General features: G+C 62.4%; 1 long non-coding RNA gene across 1 annotated transcript; it reads left to right on the top strand.

Moving 5' to 3' along the window:
• Positions 1-3,571: 3,571 nt before the first annotated feature.
• On the top strand, positions 3,572-6,182 carry LOC132533949 (uncharacterized). Its single transcript, XR_009545706.1, has 2 exons — positions 3,572-3,855; positions 5,679-6,182. It is a non-coding gene; the product is annotated as an uncharacterized LOC132533949 (long non-coding RNA).
• Positions 6,183-21,941: the final 15,759 nt, after the last annotated feature.

The raw sequence follows: 21,941 nt of genomic DNA, 5'->3' as shown, positions 1-21,941 counted from the left end.
GAGAGAGAGCCCGAACTCCGCACTGCCACCTGTGACAGAGAGAGAGAGAGAGCCTGAACTCCGCACTGCCATCTGTGACAGAGAGAGAGAGTCTGAACTCCGCACTGCCACCTGTGACAGAGAGAGAGAGAGAGAGCCTGAACTCCGCACTGCCATCTGTGACAGAGAGAGAGAGAGAGTCTGAACTCCGCACTGCCACCTGTGACAGAGAGAGAGAGAGAGCCTGAACTCCGCACTGCCATCTGTGACAGAGAGAGAGAGAGAGAGAGAGCCTGAACTCTGCACTGCCATCTGTGACAGAGAGAGAGAGAGAGAGAGAGAGCCTGAACTCCGCACTGCCACCTGTGACAGAGAGAGAGAGAGAGAGAGAGAGCCTGAACTCCGCACTGCCACCTGTGACAGAGAGAGAGAGAGAGAGAGAGAGCCTGAACTCTGCACTGCCACCTGTGACAGAGAGAGAGAGAGAGAGAGCCTAAACTCTGCACTGCCACCTGTGACAGAGAGAGAGAGAGAGAGCCTAAACTCTGCACTGCCACCTGTGACAGAGAGAGAGAGAGAGAGAGAGAGAGAGAGCCTGAACTCTGCACTGCCACCTGTGACAGAGAGAGAGAGAGAGAGAGAGCCTAAACTCTGCACTGCCACCTGTGACAGAGAGAGAGAGAGAGAGCCTAAACTCTGCACTGCCACCTGTGACAGAGAGAGAGAGAGAGAGAGAGAGAGCCTGAACTCTGCACTGCCACCTGTGACAGAGAGAGAGAGAGAGAGAGAGAGCCTGAACTCTGCACTGCCACCTGTGACAGAGAGAGAGAGAGAGAGAGCCTAAACTCTGCACTGCCACCTGTGACAGAGAGAGAGAGAGAGAGCCTAAACTCTGCACTGCCACCTGTGACAGAGAGAGAGAGAGAGAGAGAGAGAGAGAGCCTGAACTCTGCACTGCCACCTGTGACAGAGAGAGAGAGAGAGAGAGAGAGAGAGCCTGAACTCTGCACTGCCACCTGTGACAGAGAGAGAGAGAGAGAGAGCCTGAACTCTGCACTGCCACCTGTGACAGAGACAGAGAGAGAGAGAGAGAGAGCCTGAACTCTGCACTGCCACCTGTGACAGAGAGAGAGAGAGAGAGAGAGAGAGAGAGCCTGAACTCTGCACTGCCACCTGTGACAGAGAGAGAGAGAGAGAGAGAGAGAGAGAGAGCCTGAACTCCGCACTGCCACCTGTGACAGAGAGAGAGAGAGAGAGCCTGAACTCTGCACTGCCACCTGTGACAGAGAGAGAGAGAGAGAGAGCCTGAACTCTGCACTGCCACCTGTGACAGAGAGAGAGAGAGAGAGAGAGAGAGAGCCTGAACTCTGCACTGCCACCTGTGACAGAGACAGAGAGAGAGAGAGAGAGAGAGAGCCTGAACTCCGCACTGCCACCTGTGGTTCTGGGGATCAAACCCACGTCCTCCACGTCCTCTGCCCCTAGGGCCACTCCGAGTGACACAGAGGTCAGCTCTCTCGCCACGGCCCACTTGTCAGCTGGCTGTGGAGACACTTGCCCTCCTGGGTGTCGGCGGCCTGCCCGGGGGTGGGTGGCTGTCCTGTGTGAAGGAGGCATCGCCGTGCCCCAGCCGTCTGTGTCAGGAGCTTGCCCACCCACCCTCAGCATACAGTGTTCTGCTCTCTAGCTGAGGCCTTTTGGTTATTATTTATCTTTAACAAGAGAGAAAGAAAGAGAAATGGGGAGCTGGGCGGTGGCGCAGCGGGTTAAGCGCAGGTGGCGCAAAGCCCAAGGACCGGAGTAAGGATCCCGGTTTGAGCCCCCGGCTCCCCACCTGCAGGGGAGTCGCTTCCCAGGCGGTGAAGCAGGTCTGCAGGTGTCTGTCTTTCTCTCCCCCTCTCTGTCTTCCCCTCCTCTCTCCATTTCTCTCTGTCCTATCCAACAACGACGACATCAACAACAACAACAATAATAACTACAACAATGATCAATAAATTAAAAAAAAAACAAACAAGGGCAACAAAAGAGAAAAAACGGCCTCCGGGAGCAGTGGATTTGTGGTGCAGGCACCGAGCCCCAGCCATCACCCTGGAGGCAGAAAGAAATTGAAAGAGAAGAGGGGAGGGAGGAAGGAGGGAGGAAGTGGGGGCAGGCAGTGGCACATCTGGTTAAGTGCATGTGACCAAGCACAAGGAGCTGGGTCTGAGCCCCGGCTCCCCACCTGCAGGGGGTCACTTCACAAGCAGTGAAGCAGGGCGCAGGTGTCTCTCTGTCTCTTTCTCTCTCTATCTCTCCCTCCTCTCTCGATTCCTCTCTGTCCTGGCAGCCAATAAAATATGGCTGCCAGGAGCAGTGGATTCATAGTGCCAGCACCGAGCCCCAGAAACAACCCTGGAGGCAAGGAAGGGAGAAAAGCATGAAGGAAGTCGAGGGAGAGAGAGATAGACAGAGACAGAGAGAGAGAGAAACGCAGGCAGGCGAGCCCAGAGCTCTGCTCGGCACCTGCTGATGGTCCCGGGGATTGAACCTGGGTCTCCAACAGGAGACTCTCAAAATTTCCTTCTGGTGGTGGTGAGGGGGTCGCGCTGTAGTGCATTCAGTTAAGTGCACATGGAGCGAAACTCGAGAACCGGCGTGAGGATCCTGGTTCGAGCCCCCGGCTCCCCACCTGCAGGGAAAGTCACTTCCCAGGCGGTGACGCAGGTCTGCAGGTGTCTGTCTTTCTCTCCCCCCCTCTGTCTTCCCCTCCTCTCTCCATTTCTCTCTGTCCTATCCAACAACAACAACATCGATAACTTCAACATTTAAAAAAAGGCAACAAAAAGGGAATAAATAAATAAATATTTTTTAAAAAGGAAGTTTGGGGGGTCGGGCAGTGACGCAGCGGGTTAAGCGCACGTGGTACAAAGCGCAGGGACCGGCGTAAGGGTCCCGGTTTGAGCCCCCGGCTCCCCACCTGCAGGGGAGTCGCTTCCCAGGCAGTGAAGCAGGTCTGCAGGTGTCTGTCTTTCTCTCCCCCTCTCTGTCTTCCCCTCCTCTCTCCATGTCTCTTTGTCCTATCCAACAGCAACAGCAGTGACAATAATAATAATAACCACAATGACAAAAACAAGGGCAACAAAAAGGAAAACAAATAAATAAATAAAATACTTTTTTTTTAAAGTTGCCTCTCATTTCAGGCCTCACGTTTTCCTCTTCTCTCCTGAGGTCCGCCCAGGCCTGAGGGGGCTCCCCAGCTGCACTTCCATAGAGCAGCAAACTCCTAGTGGGTGACACTGTTGACAGCATCACCCAAGTCACAGTGACAGTGACCACACAGCTGGGATGACAGGATGGAGGGAGAGGAGAGCAGAGCCCTCCCCGCTCAGGGCCAGTGTAAGTTGGTGGCAGGGCTTGAGCCGGCAGATGTCGGGGCCTCTGTGTGCCTCCACGCCGCCTGCCCCCACTGCCCCCTCCTCTGCCCCAGCCTCTGGCCTCCCCACCTCCCTGGCCCCTGTGGCTTTGTTCCCCTCTTGCCTTTTGTTTTCTTCAGCCTCAGTGTTTGTTTTGCTTCTCAGCTCCACGTGGCCTGAGGACAAGGGCTGCCCCTGCCCGCTGTGCCTCAGAAGCCTGCTCCCTCCCCATCCTTGGTCCTCGCCTGCAATGAGGACACGGGCCTCACCAGGTGCTGGACGTGTGCCCAGAGACCCTCCCGCTGCTGGTGGCTTTGGCGGTCTGTGGTGTGACCCGCTCACCCTGTCCTGCGGGAGGCTGTCCACTGTCTCAGGAGGGCTGTGCTATGGCGTGCACACCGGAGCCCCCGCCACCCCACACCCATCAGCGGCGGGCTTCGTGTCAGGCTCTGTGTTCCCCCCCACGTTAGGTTCCGTGTCTGGGGTGAGGCCGCCTCTCCCCTGCCTAGTTCCGCGAGTTCCCGAGCTCTTTGCTGGGGTCCATCTCCCCCTCCCGCCATCATGAGGGTACCCCTACTCCTGCCATCCGGCTTCCTGAGCCGTTCAGCTCTCCCGGGTATCTGCATGCCCCCCCCCCCCCCATCTTTGGTCTTTACCTGCCGGGGAGCAGAGGGGGGCACACAGGCTTAGCCCTCCCACTCCAGCCATTCCCACTACTGGGGGTCCCAGGGCACCAGCAAGAGGCTGGGCGTACACCCCTGTCACCCATGGGAGGGGCCTGCCTCACTGGCTGCTGCCTGGGCCCTCCCCCATCCCCCACTAGAGCCCCCCACAGTCTGCAACTCCTGGAGGACAGTCTTTGGGGGTCCTCTTTTGTTTAAATATTTATTTTCTTTATTTATTCCCTTTTTTTGGTTGCTCTTGTTGTTTTATTGTTGTAGTTATTATTGTTGTCGTCGTTGTTGGCTAGGACAGAGAGAAATGGAGAGAGGAGGGGAAGACAGAGAGGGGAGAGAAAGACAGACACCTGCAGACCTGCTTCACCGCCTGGGAAATGACTCCCCTGCAGGTGGGGAGCCGGGGGCTCGAACCGGGATCCTTACGCCGGTCCTTGCACTCTGCATCACCTGCGCTTAACCCGCTGCGCTACCGCCCGACTCCTTGGACAAAAATTCTTTTTGGGGAGCAGAAGGTGGGAGTTCTGGCTTCCATAATTGCTTCTCTGCTGGACATGGTTGTTGGCAGGTTGATCCATACCCCTCTTCAGGCCTTTTAATTCCTACAGAGAGACAGAGGTAGAGACAGACAGACAGACAGCTACAGGGAAGCCTGGCACTGGGCTACACTTCCTGGACATCAAATGTCGGTCCCTGCCCAGGGATCTCCACTCTGAGACTGGTAGAGGTGGGGCTTGTCCCGTTGTCCGTCTCTCCTTCCTCCTCTGCCCTGAGCCCCCGACATGTGGCCTGGCTGGCGGCGGGTGTGACTCTCAGCTCCTGTGGGTCAGTGGCTGGACAAGGCGGCAGCCGTGGAAACTTCTAGAGCATCAGGGTGAAGATGCCATCAGTGGGCAGGACACCTGCCTTTCCATGCACAAGGCCCGGGGTTTGAGCCTCGGCACCCCATGGGGGCATCACGGCCAGTATGGAGGGGGGCAGGCTCTGTGGATGGCCGTGTGGGCTGTGGCGTCTCTCCTATTTCTGTATCTCCTTTGCTCTCTCTCTCTCTCTCTCTCTCTCTCTCTCTCTCTGCTGAAGTGGAGCCCAGAAGCTGGGGAGGTAGCTTGCCTGGCCAGGCTCAGGACGGGCGCCCCTGAGGCTGCCAAAGTGAGTCTGTCTCCCCTGTATCTCTGACCTCCCCCTTTCCCTGCAGGTGGGGAGCCGGGGCTCGAACCGGGATCCTTATGCGCCACCTGCGCTCAACCTTCAGGGCTACAGCCCGACTTCCTGGGGTCCTCTTTTATATCCCCTTCTTGTCAACCAAATCCTTCCAGAGCCTTCTCCACCTTTCGCCCTGGCAGGGGCCTCCCTGAACACGTGCCCCACCGCCCGCCACCCTCGCGGGTCCCCACGCGCACAACTTTGCCCCAGACGTCACCCCCCTCATGCTGAAACTTCAAGATCCCACTGGGGGGGTGGTATGTGAGGTGGGGTCTCTGTGGGGGGGTCTTGAAGCAGACGAGGGCCCATTTGAGAGACCCCAGACTATTGGGGAGCCCCTGGTCCCCCAGACGCGGCTCTGGCTTCCAGGAAGTAGCAGCCCCAATGCTGAGATCCTCTTAACAATGGTTTTCTCTCTGTTTCCCAGATTTTTAGCAAGTTAGAGACACAGCCACAAGAATGCACTCCCGGCGTGGGGCCCTGCAAAGCACCCGGCCTCCCACCAGTCCCCCCAGACCTCTGCCCCCACATGGACAAAGACATGCCCAGCACACACAGGGCAAAGGCACAGGACCCGCCTGGCCAGCTCACACGGATCACACGCTGCAACACAGCTTCTGTGCACGTGTGCACGCAAGGTCATGCCACATGTGCTCACACACATGCACATACAATCATGCCACACACATGCGTACACACACACATGGACAGATTTTAATTGATTTCTTTTTAAATTAAAATAAAATAAGTAGTTATAACAAACTTAAAGACTGGGGAGTTAGCATAGTGATTCTGCAAAAGACTTTTCTGCCCTAGGCTGTGAGGCCCCGGGTTCAACCCCCAGGACTACCATCAACCAGAGTTGAGCAGGGCTCTGGTATCTATCTGTCTATCTCTTTCGCTGTCTCTGCCATTAAAATACATACATACATACATACATACATACATACATACATATTTTTAAATGTCTTTATGTTTCTTTATTTCAAATAAAGAAGTACAGGGGCCCAGGCGGTGGCTCGCCCGGTTAAGCGCACACACTACGGTGCACAGGGACCAGGGTTCAAGTCCCCGCTCCCCACCTGAAGGGGGGAAGCTGGGTTGCAGGGGTCTCACTGTCTCCCTATCTCTCCCTCTCCTCTCAATTCCTCTGTCACGACACAGCGCACATGTCACACACAAACACAGGTATGTCATGCGTGTGCGTGCATGTCTACATGCATGCAAACAGGCCACATCACACGCACCATCGCGGTACACGTGAGCACACAGCTGTGTACCCGTTCGCGCACACCCAAACACCGTTGTGTCCCACGCATGCCCGGCTCACACACATGCACACGCGTGTGTGCAAACACGACATACTGCTGTGCACACGGCACTACAACACGGCCGCCTCCCTGAGTGCAGCCGTTCCCAGCGCTGGCTGCCAGGCGGACGGGAGGGCAGCTCGCCGGTCACCCTGAGACTTCGCCTCCTCTCTGCCTCAGCCACCCAGCGACCCTCAGTCAGGACATCCACGGGCGGGTGGGCATCCTTGCAGCTCAGTGACCCACAGAGGTCCTCGGGGCTGGGGGCGGGCGCCCAGAGCGACACGGGCTGCACCCCAAGTCTCTCTGCCAGGCACCCTTTCTGGCCCTGGAGAAGCTGGAGGCACCTGCCTCACCCCCAGACACCCGCAGACCCCACGAGGCCCAGCTCCTTAGAGACACTGGCCAGACACCCACCTGATCTGAACCCAGGCCTGGGTGCCCGTACTGGCAGGGCGGGCACCCCAGAACCCCAGCACCCTGAGGACTGACACATGGCAAACAGGATGGTGGGTACAGCCTGGGTGCTGGGGGTTGGGGCACCTCAGGCACTGGGGTGGGGGGTGCAGGTGTTGGGGGCCATGAAGGGGTCACCAGGATTGCTGGGGTGGGTGAGGGGTGTCTGGGGGCTGGGGTGGGTGAGGGGTGTCTCAGGGGCTGGGGTGAGAGGTGTCTGGGGGCTGGGCTGAGGTGTGTCTGGGTGCTGGGCTGAGGTGTGTCTGGGTGCTGGGCTGAGGGGTGTCTGGGTGCTGGGCTGAGGTGTGTCTGGGGGCTGGGCTGAGGTGTGTCTGGGTGCTGGGTTGAGGGGTGTCTGGGGGCTGGGGTGAGGGGTGTCTGGGGCTGAGGTGAGGGGTGTCTGGGGGCTGGGTGAGGGGTGTCTGGGGCTGAGGTGAGGGGTGTCTGGGGGCTGGGTGAGGGGTGTCTGGGGCTGAGGTGAGGGGTGTCTGGGTACTTGGCTGAGGGGTGTCTGGGGTCTGGGCTGAGGGGTGTCTGGGGGCTGTGTAAGGGGTGTCTGGGTGCTTGGCTGAGGGGTGTCTGGGGTTGAGGTGAGGGGTGTCTGGGGCTGGGGCTGAGGGGTGTCTGGGTGCTGGGCTGAGGGGTGTCTGGGTCTGGGCTGAGGGGTGTCTGGGGCTGAGGTGAGGGGTGTCTGGAGGCTGGGGTGAGGGTAGTCTGGGGTCTGGGCTGAGGGGTGTCTGGGGGCTGGGCTGAGGGGTGTCTGGGGGCTGGGCTGAGGGGTGTCTGGGGGCTGGGCTGAGGGGTGTCTGGGGGCTGGGCTGAGGGGTGTCTGGGGGCTGGGCTGAGGGGTGTCTGGGGTCTGGGCTGAGGGGTGTCTGGGGGCTGAGCTGAGGGGTGTCTGGGGTCTGAGCTGAGGGGTGTCTGGGGTCTGGGGTGAGGGGTGTCTGGGGTCTGGGCTGAGGGGTGTCTGGGGGCTGGGCTGAGGGGTGTCTGGGGTCTGAGCTGAGGGGTGTCTGGGGGCTGGGCTGAGGGGTGTCTGGGGGCTGGGCTGAGGGGTGTCTGGGGTCTGGGGTGAGGGGTGTCTGGGGTCTGGGCTGTGGGGTGTCTGGGGGCTGGGCTGAGGGGTGTCTGGGGTCTGGGCTGTGGGGTGTCTGGGGGCTGAGCTGAGGGGTGTCTGGGGTCTGGGCTGAGGGGTGTCTCAGGGGCTGGGGTGAGAGGTGTCTGGGGGCTGGGCTGAGGTGTGTCTGGGTGCTGGGCTGAGGGGTGTCTGGGTGCTGGGGTGAGGGGTGTCTGGGGGCTGGGCTGAGGTGTGTCTGGGTGCTGGGTTGAGGGGTGTCTGGGGGCTGGGGTGAGGGGTGTCTGGGGCTGAGGTGAGGGGTGTCTGGGGGCTGGGTGAGGGGTGTCTGGGGCTGAGGTGAGGGGTGTCTGGGTACTTGGCTGAGGGGTGTCTGGGGGCTGAGGTGAGGGGTGTCTGGGGTCTGGGCTGTGGGGTGTCTGGGGGCTGAGCTGAGGGGTGTCTGGGGTCTGGGCTGAGGGGTGTCTGGAGGCTGGGCTGAGGGGTGTCTGGGGGCTGGGCTGAGGGGTGTCTGGAGGCTGGGCTGAGGGGTGTCTGGGGGCTGGGCTGAGGGGTGTCTGGGGGCTGGGCTGAGGGGTGTCTGGGGGCTGAGCTGAGGTGTGTCTGGGGTCTGGGGTGAGGGGTGTCTGGGGGCTGGGCTGAGGGGTGTCTGGGGGCTGGGGTGAGGGGTGTCTGGGGGCTGGGGTGAGGGGTGTCTGGGGGCTGGGCTGAGGGGTGTCTGGGGGCTGGGGTGAGGGGTGTCTGGGGGCTGGGCTGAGGGGTTTCTGGGGGCTGGGGTGAGGGGTGTCTGGGGCTGAGGTGAGGGGTGTCTGGGGGCTGGGGTGAGGGGTGTCTGGGGGCTGAGCTGAGGGGTGTCTGGGGCTGAGGTGAGGGGTGTCTGGGGTCTGGGCTGAGGGGTGTCTGGGGGCTGAGCTGAGGTGTGTCTGGGGTCTGGGGTGAGGGGTGTCTGGGGTCTGGGCTGAGGGGTGTCTGGGGGCTGGGCTGAGGGGTGTCTGGGGGCTGAGCTGAGGGGTGTCTGGGGGCTGGGCTGAGGGGTGTCTGGGGGCTGGGCTGAGGGGTGTCTGGGGTCTGGGCTGAGGGGTGTCTGGGGCTGAGGTGAGGGGTGTCTGGGGGCTGGGCTGAGGGGTGTCTGGGGGCTGGGCTGAGGGGTGTCTGGGGGCTGAGCTGAGGTGTGTCTGGAGGCTGGGCTGAGGGGTGTCTGGGGCTGAGCTGAGGGGTGTCTGGGGTCTGGGCTGAGGGGTGTCTGGGGGCTGAGCTGAGGGGTGTCTGGGGTCTGGGCTGAGGGGTGTCTGGGGTCTGGGCTGAGGGGTGTCTGGGGGCTGAGCTGAGGGGTGTCTGGGGTCTGAGCTGAGGGGTGTCTGGGGGCTGGGCTGAGGGGTGTCTGGGGGCTGGCCTGAGGGGTGTCTGGGGTCTGGGGTGAGGGGTGTCTGGGGTCTGGGCTGTGGGGTGTCTGGGGGCTGAGCTGAGGGGTGTCTAGGGACTGGGCTGAGGGGTGTCTGGGGGCTGGGCTGAGGGGTGTCTGGGTGCTGGGCTGAGGGGTGTCTGGGGTCTGGGCTGAGGGGTGTCTGGGGGCTGGGCTGAGGGGTGTCTGGGGTCTGAGCTGAGGGGTGTCTGGGGGCTGGGCTGAGGGGTGTCTGGGGGCTGGGCTGAGGGGTGTCTGGGGTCTGGGGTGAGGGGTGTCTGGGGTCTGGGCTGTGGGGTGTCTGGGGGCTGGGCTGAGGGGTGTCTGGGGTCTGGGCTGTGGGGTGTCTGGGGGCTGAGCTGAGGGGTGTCTGGGGTCTGGGCTGAGGGGTGTCTCAGGGGCTGGGGTGAGAGGTGTCTGGGGGCTGGGCTGAGGTGTGTCTGGGTGCTGGGCTGAGGGGTGTCTGGGTGCTGGGGTGAGGGGTGTCTGGGGGCTGGGCTGAGGTGTGTCTGGGTGCTGGGTTGAGGGGTGTCTGGGGGCTGGGTGAGGGGTGTCTGGGGCTGAGGTGAGGGGTGTCTGGGTACTTGGCTGAGGGGTGTCTGGGGTCTGGGCTGTGGGGTGTCTGGGGGCTGAGCTGAGGGGTGTCTGGGGTCTGGGCTGAGGGGTGTCTGGAGGCTGGGCTGAGGGGTGTCTGGGGGCTGGGCTGAGGGGTGTCTGGAGGCTGGGCTGAGGGGTGTCTGGGGGCTGGGCTGAGGGGTGTCTGGGGGCTGGGCTGAGGGGTGTCTGGGGGCTGAGCTGAGGTGTGTCTGGGGTCTGGGGTGAGGGGTGTCTGGGGGCTGGGCTGAGGGGTGTCTGGGGGCTGGGGTGAGGGGTGTCTGGGGGCTGGGGTGAGGGGTGTCTGGGGGCTGGGCTGAGGGGTGTCTGGGGGCTGGGGTGAGGGGTGTCTGGGGGCTGGGCTGAGGGGTTTCTGGGGGCTGGGGTGAGGGGTGTCTGGGGCTGAGGTGAGGGGTGTCTGGGGGCTGGGGTGAGGGGTGTCTGGGGGCTGAGCTGAGGGGTGTCTGGGGCTGAGGTGAGGGGTGTCTGGGGTCTGGGCTGAGGGGTGTCTGGGGGCTGAGCTGAGGTGTGTCTGGGGTCTGGGGTGAGGGGTGTCTGGGGTCTGGGCTGAGGGGTGTCTGGGGGCTGGGCTGAGGGGTGTCTGGGGGCTGAGCTGAGGGGTGTCTGGGGGCTGGGCTGAGGGGTGTCTGGGGGCTGGGCTGAGGGGTGTCTGGGGTCTGGGGTGAGGGGTGTCTGGGGTCTGGGCTGAGGGGTGTCTGGGGGCTGGGCTGAGGGGTGTCTGGGGGCTGAGCTGAGGGGTGTCTGGGGGCTGGGCTGAGGGGTGTCTGGGGGCTGGGCTGAGGGGTGTCTGGGGGCTGGGCTGAGGGGTGTCTGGGGGCTGGGCTGAGGGGTGTCTGGGGGCTGGGCTGAGGGGTGTCTGGGGGCTGAGCTGAGGTGTGTCTGGAGGCTGGGCTGAGGGGTGTCTGGGGCTGAGCTGAGGGGTGTCTGGGGTCTGGGCTGAGGGGTGTCTGGGGGCTGAGCTGAGGGGTGTCTGGGGGCTGAGCTGAGGGGTGTCTGGGGTCTGGGCTGAGGGGTGTCTGGAGGCTGGGCTGAGGGGTGTCTGGGGCTGAGCTGAGGGGTGTCTGGGGGCTGAGCTGAGGGGTGTCTGGGGGCTGGGCTGAGGGGTGTCTGGAGGCTGGGCTGAGGGGTGTCTGGGGGCTGAGCTGAGGGGTGTCTGGGGGCTGAGCTGAGGGGTGTCTGGGGGCTGGGCTGAGGGGTGTCTGGGGGCTGGGCTGAGGGGTGTCTGGGGCTGAGCTGAGGGGTGTCTGGGGGCTGAGCTGAGGGGTGTCTGGGGGCTGGGCTGAGGGGTGTCTGGGGGCTGGGCTGAGGGGTGTCTGGGGCTGAGCTGAGGGGTGTCTGGGGTCTGGGCTGAGGGGTTTCTGGGGGCTGAGCTGAGGGGTGTCTGGGGCTGAGCTGAGGGGTGTCTGGGGCTGAGGTGAGGGGTGTCTGGGTGCTGGGCTGAGGGGTGTCTGGGTGCTGGGGTGAGGGGTGTCTGGGGGCTGGGCTGAGGTGTGTCTGGGTGCTGGGTTGAGGGGTGTCTGGGGGCTGGGTGAGGGGTGTCTGGGGCTGAGGTGAGGGGTGTCTGGGTACTTGGCTGAGGGGTGTCTGGGGTCTGGGCTGTGGGGTGTCTGGGGGCTGAGCTGAGGGGTGTCTGGGGTCTGGGCTGAGGGGTGTCTGGAGGCTGGGCTGAGGGGTGTCTGGGGGCTGGGCTGAGGGGTGTCTGGAGGCTGGGCTGAGGGGTGTCTGGGGGCTGGGCTGAGGGGTGTCTGGGGGCTGGGCTGAGGGGTGTCTGGGGGCTGAGCTGAGGTGTGTCTGGGGTCTGGGGTGAGGGGTGTCTGGGGGCTGGGCTGAGGGGTGTCTGGGGGCTGGGGTGAGGGGTGTCTGGGGGCTGGGGTGAGGGGTGTCTGGGGGCTGGGCTGAGGGGTGTCTGGGGGCTGGGGTGAGGGGTGTCTGGGGGCTGGGCTGAGGGGTTTCTGGGGGCTGGGGTGAGGGGTGTCTGGGGCTGAGGTGAGGGGTGTCTGGGGGCTGGGGTGAGGGGTGTCTGGGGGCTGAGCTGAGGGGTGTCTGGGGCTGAGGTGAGGGGTGTCTGGGGTCTGGGCTGAGGGGTGTCTGGGGGCTGAGCTGAGGTGTGTCTGGGGTCTGGGGTGAGGGGTGTCTGGGGTCTGGGCTGAGGGGTGTCTGGGGGCTGGGCTGAGGGGTGTCTGGGGGCTGAGCTGAGGGGTGTCTGGGGGCTGGGCTGAGGGGTGTCTGGGGGCTGGGCTGAGGGGTGTCTGGGGTCTGGGGTGAGGGGTGTCTGGGGTCTGGGCTGAGGGGTGTCTGGGGGCTGGGCTGAGGGGTGTCTGGGGGCTGAGCTGAGGGGTGTCTGGGGGCTGGGCTGAGGGGTGTCTGGGGGCTGGGCTGAGGGGTGTCTGGGGGCTGGGCTGAGGGGTGTCTGGGGGCTGGGCTGAGGGGTGTCTGGGGGCTGGGCTGAGGGGTGTCTGGGGGCTGAGCTGAGGTGTGTCTGGAGGCTGGGCTGAGGGGTGTCTGGGGCTGAGCTGAGGGGTGTCTGGGGTCTGGGCTGAGGGGTGTCTGGGGGCTGAGCTGAGGGGTGTCTGGGGGCTGAGCTGAGGGGTGTCTGGGGTCTGGGCTGAGGGGTGTCTGGAGGCTGGGCTGAGGGGTGTCTGGGGCTGAGCTGAGGGGTGTCTGGGGGCTGAGCTGAGGGGTGTCTGGGGGCTGGGCTGAGGGGTGTCTGGAGGCTGGGCTGAGGGGTGTCTGGGGGCTGAGCTGAGGGGTGTCTGGGGGCTGAGCTGAGGGGTGTCTGGGGGCTGGGCTGAGGGGTGTCTGGGGGCTGGGCTGAGGGGTGTCTGGGGCTGAGCTGAGGGGTGTCTGGGGGCTGAGCTGAGGGGTGTCTGGGGGCTGGGCTGAGGGGTGTCTGGGGGCTGGGCTGAGGGGTGTCTGGGGCTGAGCTGAGGGGTGTCTGGGGTCTGGGCTGAGGGGTTTCTGGGGGCTGAGCTGAGGGGTGTCTGGGGCTGAGCTGAGGGGTGTCTGGGGCTGAGGTGAGGGGTGTCTGGGGGCTGGGGTGAGGGGTGTCTGGGGTCTGGGCTGAGGGGTGTCTGGGGGCTGAGCTGAGGGGTGTCTGGAGGCTGGGCTGAGGGGTGTCTGGGGGCTGGGGTGAGGGGTGTCTGGGGTCTGGGCTGAGGGGTGTCTGGGGCTGAGGTGAGGGGTGTCTGGGGGCTGGGCTGAGGGGTGTCTGGGGGCTGGGCAGCTGGGCACCTGGTAGTAGGGAGGGCAGTGCCCGTGTGCTGGTGGATGCCATGAGCACAGTCCTAGCACAGTGAGAGCAGGGCCGCCTTTGGCCCCTGAGATGTTTACTGGTCAGGAAATTAGTTCCCTCGGAGGGTGGGTGTTGGGTGGAGGAGCCGTCGTCAGGCCGGGAGCACTCAGGGCCAGTCAGCCATGCCCCCACCCCTCTCTGCTCTGCCCGGGGGGTGGGGGGAAGGACATGAGGTCAGCCCTGCACAGAGCGTGTGCCCGGCCAGGGGACGGCAGCAGGGGCCACACCTCACAGGCTTCTCGAGGGCAGTCAGTGCCCCTTGCAGATGGGGAAACTGAGGCAGAGGGGGCAGCGTCTCCCCCAAGGTCCCCTCCAAGGGGCACCAAGCCTGGGGCACCCTCCCCGCCCACACCCCTCCTCCCTCCAGTGCCCCAGCCGGCTGCCCTCCGCAGCTGTGCCCCTAAGCCGGGAGTGGGTAGGTCGGGAGTGTGTATGGAGTCCAGCTGGGACCTGTGGCCTCTGAGGGGGACGGGACCCAGTGGCAAGGGACCCCTGGAGCACCCCCATCCTGCCCCTCGCAGGGCGCTTTGAGGACTAGACCCAGGGGTGCGCAGAGCCTGGGAGGCCCCTCCCCACCCACACCAGGAGCCCTGGCACCCTGTCCCTCGGCACCCCGTGGGCTGGGGGGGTGACACCAGTAGATGGAGGTTTGATGAGTGGAAGATGGGTGGAGGGGTGGAGGGATGGAGGGATGGAGGGATGGAGGGATGGAGGGATGGAGGGAAGGAGGGATGGAGGGAAGGAAGGATGGAGGGATGGAGGGATGGAGGGAAGGAGGGATGGAGGGATGGAGGGATGGAGGGAAGGAGGGATGGAGGGATGGAGGGATGGAGGGATGGAGGGATGGAGGGAAGGAGGGATGGAGGGATGGAGGGATGGAGGGAAGGAGGGATGGAGGGATGGAGGGAAGGAGGGAAGGAGGGATGGAGGGATGGAGGGATGGAGGGAAGGAGGGAAGGAAGGATGGAGGGATGGAGGGATGGAGGGATGGAGGGATGGAGGGATGGAGGGAAGGAGGGATGGAGGGATGGAGGGATGGAGGGAAGGAGGGATGGAGGGATGGAGGGATGGAGGGATGGAGGGATGGAGGGACGGAGGGACGGAGGGATGGAGGGAAGGAGGGATGGAGGGAAGGAGGGATGGAGGGAAGGAGGGATGGAGGGAAGGAGGGACGGAGGGATGGAGGGAAGGAGGGATGGAGGGAAGGAGGGATGGAGAGAAGGAGGGATGGAGGGAAGGAGGGATGGAGGGATGGAGGGATGGAGGGAAGGAGGGATGGAGGGATGGAGGGAAGGAGGGATGGAGGGATGGAGGGAAGGAGGGATGGAGGGATGGAGGGAAGGAAGGATGGAGGGAAGGAGGGATGGAGGGATGGAGGGAAGGAAGGATGGAGGGATGGAGGGAAGGAGGGATGGAGGGATGGAGGGATGGAGGGAAGGAGGGATGGAGGGAAGGAGGGATGGAGGGATGGAGGGATGGAGGGACGGAGGGATGGAGGGATGGAGGGAAGGAGGGATGGAGGGAAGGAGGGATGGAGGGAAGGAGGGATGGAGGGAAGGAGGGACGGAGGGATGGAGGGAAGGAGGGATGGAGGGAAGGAGGGATGGAGAGAAGGAGGGATGGAGGGAAGGAGGGATGGAGGGATGGAGGGATGGAGGGAAGGAGGGATGGAGGGATGGAGGGATGGAGGGATGGAGGGAAGGAGGGAAGGAGGGACGGAGGGATGGAGGGATGGAGGGATGGAGGGAAGGAGGGATGGAGGGACGGAGGGGTGGAGGGAAGGAGGGATGGAGGGATGGAGGGAAGGAGGGAAGGAGGGATGGAGGGACGGAGGGGTGGAGGGAAGGAGGGATGGAGGGAAGGAGGGATGGAGGGAAGGAGGGATGGAGGGAAGGAGGGATGGAGGGAAGGAGGGATGGAGGGAAGGAGGGATGGACGGATGGAGGGAAGGAGGGATGGAGGGAAGGAGGGATGGAGGGAAGGAGGGATGGAGGGAAGGAGGGATGGACAGATGGAGGGAAGGAGGGATGGAGGGATGGAGGGAAGGAGGGATGGAGGGATGGAGGGAAGGAGGGATGGAGGGAAGGAGGGATGGAGGGAAGGAGGGATGGAGGGATGGAGGGAAGGAGGGATGGAGAGATGGAGGGAAGGAGGGATGGAGGGAAGGAGGGATGGAGGGATGCAGAGAAGGAGCGATGGAGGGATGGAGGGATGGTGGGAAGGAGGGATGGAGGGATGGAGGGAAGGAGGGATGGAGGGAAGGAGGGATGGAGGGAAGGAGGGATGGAGGGAAGGAGGGATGGAGGGAAGGAGGGATGGAGGGAAGGAGGGATGGAGGGATGGAGGGAAGGAGGGATGGAGGGAAGGAGGGATGGAGGGATGGAGGGTTGGAGGGAAGGAGGGATGGAGGGAAGGAGGGATGGAGGGATGGAGGGATGGAGGGAAGGAGGGAAGGAGGGATGGAGGGAAGGAGGGATGGAGGGAATTAGGGATGGAGGTTTGGAGGTTTGGAGGGATGGAGGGAAGGAGGGACGGAGGTTGCTGAATGAATGGCTGAATGGTGGATAGGCTATGATGGGTTTGTGTGATGGGCTGGGAGACAGTCGCGTGACACACAGGCAATCACACAGCATACTCACACAACACACGTGACATGCGGCACATATGACATGCTCGAGTGACTCCACGGCACACGCAGGAGCTCGCTCAGCTGCGGGACCCGCTCTGGTCAAGGCCTCCAGGGTCCGGCCTCTTCCCTCCCCGGCCTGGCAGCCGTCCCCAGATCCCAGGCCCTGTGCCCGGGGCCCCACTGGCCCTGCCCACTGCCCAGGGTGCCGGGCTGCAGGGTGCCCCTATGCCTCCCAAGCCTGACAGCCCCACCCAACGAGGGCCCACGAGACCAGAGAGACCCAGCCAGGTGGCAGTGGCACAGGCCCCTGGAGCCACCAGAGGGTCCCCACACCTGCCCTGTGCCCCAGACCCCCGGGCTGATGGCACCTATCCACCTAAGATCAGCCACCCACTGGCAGAGTCCCCAAGTCCCCTGGGTCCCCACATCAGTGCCATGGACACCGGCTGTCACCTGAGCCACCAGCTCCTGGTAACCTCCCCCCCCCCACCTAGGTGAGGTCCAGGGCTGCTCATTTTGTACCAGGAGTGGGCAGGGGGTACTGCCCCCACCGGTGAGGAACACACTAGAGATTGGACCCCCAAGCACCCCTCCTCCGGACACCCACACCACCCCCTGCCTTGCTGGGCCCGGCCCTAGAGAGTGCAGGGGTCGCCTCTGGAGGGAGGCCATGGGGGGGCAGCCTTCAACCTCCACGGGGTGGGGGGGTGGGGGGGGAGGCCTCAAGGACACAGGCTAGAGAAGAGGGTTGCACAGAAACTCCTCCTCCTCTGGACTCCGGCTCTTGGGGAGGAGAGGAGGGAGGGAAGGAAGGTCACAGGCTGAAGAGAGGAAGGGAAGAGGCTGACCTGGAAGTCGGGGTGTCCAGTCAGCCCCCAGATGCCAACCCTACGGAGAAGACTTTCTTTCGGCACTGCCCTTGATGTGGAGAGGGTCAGGGCCTCCTGAGCCCCCACTGACCAGGCCCGAGTCCCCCGGTGGACACAGCCTGTCCCCTCGGCCTCCCACAGCGCGTGCTCCCAGCAGGCTGGGCCTGGGGTCACCTCATCAACCCAAAGCAAGCAAACAAAGTGATTAAGTTTCTCTGTGACACAGCAGGCCCCAGGAAGATGGGGGCACTCTGGGGGCGCCCCCCTCACTGCAGTCAGGAAAACAGGCCAGTGACACAGAAGGAAACAGACACTTCTCCCCACCAGTGAGCCGGGCCCTGGGCCTCTGCCCCATGAGCAATGATGGGGTCCCTGTGTGGGGGTTCAGGCACGCCAGGGGCTGCAGGTGAGTCTTCTTAGGGGGTGCGGCTGCAGGGCCAGCAGACAGGGGATGCTTGGCAGGTTTGGGCGGGGGGCTTAGGGCCTGCAGGAGTAAGGGGGCATCTGGAGCCCCCAGGTCCTGGGACCACGCAGTTGCTCTTGTGGGAACGTCACCAGCCTGGGTCATTGGTCAGACTGCAGCCCAGCCCCTGAGAAGTAGCCATGGAACCCCCAAGACTTATGGACCCTGTGCTCCTTCTTCTCAGCCAAGGGGTGGCACACAGCCAGGACCACCCGGTCCAAGGCAGCCACAAGAGGCCACGGAAGGTAAAGGCAGTTGGGGACCATGGGAGACCAGGGTGCTGTGGAGAGGACCCCACACGCTGTCCCTGGGCCCAAACCCCTGGACTTCCTGACTGGGGTGGGGCCACAGTTGGGGGGGCTCCCTGCTTCCTGTGCCCCACCGCAGCCTCCCCCCAGCCCGCAGACCCCTGAGCGTGGGACTCCGGCTGGAAAGTGGTCTCTCTTCCCCTGGACTTTGGGGTGTGGCCTCCCATCTCCATGGGGCTTGTGGAGACTGCAGGCCTGAGCCCCACACCAGCACAGAAGACCCCTAGTGGGGCACAGGGAGGGGGCTTCCCCGGCCACAACACACAGTGTCCAGTGTGGGCCGAATGGCCCTGCCCGTCTCTGCCCGTCTCTGTGGCCGTGGGGGACTCAGAGTTTCTGCCCGTCTCTGCCCGTCTCTGTGGGACTGTCTCCCTTTCTCGTGTTTTGTTTTCCTCCGTCAGTTTGACCTTGGTGAGCCTGGGTCCTCAGGCTGAGGCTGCCGGGCATCCGGGGTCTGTGTTTAGGTCGCTTTGCCTTGTCCCCCACTCCCCGTCCCACTCCCCCACCAGGAGAGGACTCGCGCCTACGTGTGCTCAAGCTTCTGTTCGTCTTTTTGAAGCCTACTCAGAACCACTGCCCGTGAGTGGGCCTCTCGACCCCCCCCCCCCGTGAGAACCTGCTGACGGGCCGTGAGGGGCACGTCCTCCCTCAGCCGCGCCGCAGATTGCCACATGCCCTCAGCCTGCTCAGCTGAGACCTCCCTGTGTGCTCACGGTTCATGTGCTTTTTTCTTTTCTTTTTTTTTTTTTTTTTAACATTAATCTATTTGGTTGTTTGTTTTTAGTGAAAGAGAGGGAGAGGGAGTCAGGCGGTAGCGAGCGGGTTAAGCGCACGTGGCGCAAAGCACAAGGACCGGTATAAGACTCCCGGTTCGAGCCCCCGGCTCCCCACCTGCAGGGGAGTCGCTTCCCAGGCGGTGAAGCAGGTCTGCAGGTGTCTGTCTTTCTCTCCTCCTCTCTGTCTTCCCCTCCTCTCTCCATTTCTCTCTGTCCTATCTAACAACGATGACACCAGTAATAACTACAACAATAAAACAACAAGGGCAACAAAAGGGAATCAATAAATAAATGTATACGTGAAAGAGAGACCAGCAGGACCCTGCTCAGCTCTGGCTGATGGTAGTACAGGGGACTGAACCTGGGCCCTCAAGAGCCTCAGGCAGGAAAGGCTTTTTTTGCAGAACCACTGTGCTGTCGGCCCCGCCGGGAAACACGCTTTCTTTCCTCAGCTCCGGCACCACTGCTGCAGCTTTTCCAAGTTGTCTGAGGCCCCCGGACCCAGAGGGGCCTCCCCTGCCACAGCTCAGGCCACTGGGCAGTCCTGGACTTTCTGGGGACAGTGCGGTCACTGGCTCCTCAGGCTGATGGCTGCCTCTGTTCATGCACAGCCTGGCTAGGAGCTGGGGAGGACCTAACCCAGGGGATTTGGGGGCCCCCAGACTGCTCTCCACACCCCAGACCGGGCAGCAGGCCTCCCCGTCCCAGAGCCCACGGCCCCAGGAGGTCAGTGCCTGGGGGGGGGGGCGAGGGCTGAGGTGCTGTCTGCAGGGTCTGCTCTGCCCACACAGGACACAGACCCCCAGGCAATCTCGGGACTGGGAACAGGGGTACTGACGCCCCAAGGGCCAGTCAGATGAGGAGGAGGCAGAGAGGGGCTGGGTGGTGGCACACCCAGCTAAGCACACACAATACCACACACAAGAAACACGGAAGGACCAGAGTTCGAAACCCTGGCCTCCACCTGCAGTGGGGTTGTTTCACAAGCAGTGACTTGGATCTGCATGTGTCTCTGTCTCTCTCCATCTCTGCCTCCCCTCTCAGTCATATTAAAATGAAAAACAAAAAAGGAAAAACAGACCATTGGGAGCCGTGGATTCACAGTGGCAGCACTGAGCACCCTGGAGGAAGCTGGCCGTTCCTGTGAGGAGTCTCTGTGTCTCTGTGAAAGCCAGAAAACAGGCTGGCAGTCGTGGGGTGCCCTGCTGACAGCTGGGGCCACGTTCCGGCCTGGTCAACGCCCGGCCACGCCCCTTGAGGGTGACCAGCCTGGCCACGGGTGGGCCGGGGCACCGCCGAGGCGCAGGGAGGTCGGGCCGCTGGGCACGGGCAGGTTTAAAATGTGGCCTGAGACTCAGGCCCCGCTTCCCCCCAGGGTGGGCTCCCAGAAGGCCGTGGGTGGCCTGGCTGGCTCACAGGTGTACCATCTACACCAGCCCTGGGGATCCGTCACCTCGGCACTGCTTCTCAGAGCTGGTGTGTCTCCATGTGAGGCAGAACTAGGCCACGGGGATCCTCGCAGCAGCCTGGGAACCCCATGCCCTTGCTCCACTCCCCTGCCCTCCTCCCTCCTTCCTCCCACGTAGAGCCAGACAGCTTACTTGCATCCATTCACGAATGTGCCCATCGGCTTATCCATCCACCATCCTTTCACCATCCATCATTCCATTCATCCATCCATCTACTTACTCATCATCCATCCACCCATCCACCACTCATCCATCCATCCACCACTCATCCATCCCTCCACCACTCCTCCATCCCTCCACCACTCCTCCATGAATACATCCATCCATCCACTACTCATTCATCCATCCACCCATCTACCACTCATCCATCCATCCACCCATCCACCATCCATCCACCATCCATCCATCCATCCATAACTCATCAATTCACCCACCTCTCACCCATCCATCCACAACTCATCCATTCGCCCACCACTCAACCTTCCCTCCACCACTCATCCTTCCATTCACCACTCATCCATCCATCCACCCATCCACCATCCATCCATTCACCCACCATTCATCCTTCCATCCACCACTCATTCTTCCATCTACCACTCATCCATCCATCCATCACTCATCCTTTCACCCACCACTCAACCATTCACCCACCACTCATTATTCCTTCCATCACTCATCCTTCCATCCACCACTCATCCATTCACCCACCACCCATGCATCCATCCACCACTCATCCATCCGTCCACCACTCATCCATTCACCCACCCCTCATCCATCCATCCATCCATCCATCCATAACTCATCCATTCACCCACCACTCAACCTTCCCTCCACCACTCACCCTTCCATCCACCACTCATCCATCCATCCATCACTCATCCTTTCACCCACCACACAACTATTCACCCACCACTCATCATTCCATCCACCACTCATCCATTCACCCACCACTCATCCTTCCATCCACCACTCATCCTTCCATCCATCACTCATCCATCCATCCACCACTCAACCATTCACCCACCACTCATCCATTCACCCACACTCATCCTTCCATCCACCACTCATCCATTCACCCACACTCATCCTTCCATCCACCACTCATCCATTCACCCACCACTCATCCATTCACCCACACTCATCCTTCCATCCACCACTCATCCTTCCATCCACCACTCATCCTTCCATCCACCACTCATTCTTCCATATACCACTCATCCATCCAACCATCACTCATCCATTCACCCACCACTCATCCATTCACCCACCACCCATCCAGCCATCACTCATCCATTCACCCACCACTCATTATTCCTTCCACCACTCATCCATCCATCCACCACTCATCCATTCAGCCACCACTCATCCTTCCATCCACCACTCATCCTTCCATTCACCCATCCACCATCCATCCATCCCTTCTTCTACCCACCATCCTTCCCTCTACCCACTAACCATGCATCTACCCACCACACACATATGCACCATCATTGTCGTACCCCACCCCATGCCCACATGGACAGACAGAGTCCAGACCAGAGCCTCCCACACCCGCCAGCACGTCTGCCTCCCGCCCTCCCACCCAGCATCCTTCCTCGGCCCCAGCGAGAACCTGGTACGAGCCAGTGTCAGCCACGTGTGAGTGTGGGATGTAGATGTCCGGGTGGCTGCAGCACTGAGGCTCAGAGGGGATGCCGTGGGGGTGGGGGTGGCTGAGGCTGGGCCCTGGGGTGTGCGGGCTGGGTAGGAGTTCAGGGAGACAGTGGAGCTCATGGTGCGGGGTGTGCAGTTCAGAGGCTGCTGGGTACCATGCACCCCCCTTCCTTCAGGATTGTCCCCAGGGCGATGCACTGGGAGCACTGGGCACCCTGAGTGTGCTGGGAGCACTGAGAGCCCTGAGTGTGCTGGGAGCACTGGGTGTGCTGGGAGCACTTGGAGCTCTGGGTGTGCTGGGAGCACTGGGAACCTGAGTGTGCTGGGAGCACTGGGAGCATTGAGTGTACTAGGAGCACTGAGAACCTGAGTG

This window comes from Erinaceus europaeus, chromosome 17 (genome assembly GCF_950295315.1).
Source record: "Erinaceus europaeus chromosome 17, mEriEur2.1, whole genome shotgun sequence".
In the NCBI taxonomy this organism is placed as follows: Eukaryota; Metazoa; Chordata; class Mammalia; order Eulipotyphla; family Erinaceidae; genus Erinaceus; species Erinaceus europaeus.
Note: the sequence above shows the minus strand (reverse complement) of the source record. Positions and strands in the feature narration are given on the sequence as shown.